Below are 2,254 nucleotides of genomic sequence, written 5' to 3' on the forward strand. Positions count from 1 at the left end.
TATAGTATTATGATTATACTTTGTAATAAAGTGAATAATTCTAATTATCAAATGTGAGATTGAGTCTTTCCCCAAATCTTTAATGAAAGTTCTGAGTACTTACCTCTAGGGTTGTGTGTAATGAAGAAATGTTTATTATTTTTAGATAACCAATGATAATAACATTAATTCTCTGAATAAGTATATCCCAAGGAAGCCATACTATTGGAAGGCCTGATGCTTTCTAGCTTGATGTAGTAAAGGATTTGCCAGGGAAGTGTATACCAGAGCTCAGCCTGTAGTCCCATTCTGCAAACTCTGCAATAAGGTTAACTTCATTTTCCAATGATTTTCTCCAAATACTCTCTCATTTATTCTCACATAAACCCTGTGTGGAAAATTGAGCAGCAGCTGCTTTCAATTTGGAATGCAAGAAATTCTTCAGATTGCTTATAGGGCAAATCTTTTGAAATTAATATGGTTATAATGAAAATCTTCAATTCAGGAAAATATAAAAGAGATTCCAGTCATAGGGCTAGTTTCAGACTTCAGGTATCTGCTGTTGTTTCTAATTGAAATGACTCTTTAGACCCTTGGAAAAATCATTGTGGTAGCATTATTCCAAGTGGAAAACAAAAGAAAGTTATATTTTCTCTCTTCTTGTTTTATTTTATCCACTAGAATGATTGTTAAGTGTCATCGAGTAAGTACTGATTCACAGCAACCCTGTATAGGATTTCCAAGGAGAGACTGGTGCGTTTGACCCCTAAAACTTGTGGTGAGCAGTCTAGTGCTGATTCTACAACACCATACCAGGTGTCTAAAATCCTATATCAGAATAATTAGTGTAACTTCATTATTCCTCGTGTGGCATTATAGGATAAAACACTGCATGGTTGGTTTGAACCACAAGATCGGTGGTTCAAACTTACCATTCACTCCTCAGAAACCATATATAGGTTCGTTATGAATTGGAACTGACTAGAATGCGCTTAACAGCAACAACAATGTGCAGTTAATATTCTAAATCACTAATTTGCCACATAATCTACCGTTGCTCCTCTACTTGACCGAGTCATTTCATGTGTACACTCAATGAGTTGAATTGAGTTGAATATCTTGGGATGGACTGTATGTGACTTTCTTTTAATATTTTTTGAAGTATGACCAAGTTATTATTCAGTTTTTTTCTTATTAGTAAAGAGTTTCTTCAGTCTTTCTTTGTTGTCTACTAGTTTCTAACTACAAAGAAAGACTTCAGGGAAATAGAAATTTCAGCTGAATAACCTTATTCAAGGCTCTTAACTTCTTCACTATTATTCTCCAGTATTAATATTTAATAAGATGCTTTTTTAAAAAAAACACAGGATTTCTCCTAAAATTCTCCTAAAATATTTGCAGTAGAGTCTGTTTTGGTTCTTTTTGGACCCAACACGTTTTAGATTAGAAATGTTCTCCATGAAGTTTCCACTAGTTGACTTTTTGAAAATAAATCTCCAGGCAACTCTGAGTTTACTTAAACTTTCTTTTCAGTCAACACCGAAGAATGTTAACCAGTGTAGCACCTAGGCACTCCCTCAATTTCTAAGTTGTATCTAATTGATCTGATTTTTGTCCTTGTTGTTAAGTGCCGTTGAGTGGGTTCTGACTCATAGCGACCCTGTGTATGGTTTCCGAGGAGCGTCTGGTGAGCTTGAACCACCGACCTTGTGGTTCTAACTGACCTTGCAGTACAGCGCAGTAACCCACAGCACCACATTAGGACTCCACCTAATAAATGATTTGAATTATAAAACATTTTCAGACAGCAAAGTTTTTTTTTTTTTTTCCTAATTTTTTTTAGTTTGTGTGTTTGTTTTTATAATCAACTTTTATAAAACACAAATACATCATTTTTCAACATAGTCTCCTTGCTATCCAATTCACTTTTCCCATCAGTCAATAAGTTTTCATATCCCTTTATTAAAATATGTTCTACACTAAGCTGTGAGCCACAAATGCATCTCTGTTTTCACTTCTTCACAGAGGTGAATCATCTCTCAGGAGAGCAAATAGGTGAAAGTTTGATGGAGCAAGATCAGGACTATAGGGAGGATGCTTTAGTATCTCAAAATGAACTTTTTGCAGAGTGTCAACAGAGTGGGCAGAGGTGTGTGGATATGCATTGTTATGCAAGATCACAAAGCCCATGGAGAGCAGTCCTCGTATTTAATCCAAAATTTAGGCTTCAGCTCTTCAGTGATCATCTCACTGTAATGAGCAGTGTTGATTGTTG

This window comes from Chrysochloris asiatica, unplaced genomic scaffold, assembly GCF_000296735.1.
Source record: "Chrysochloris asiatica unplaced genomic scaffold, ChrAsi1.0 scaffold00003, whole genome shotgun sequence".
NCBI lineage: Eukaryota > Metazoa > Chordata > Mammalia > Afrosoricida > Chrysochloridae > Chrysochloris > Chrysochloris asiatica.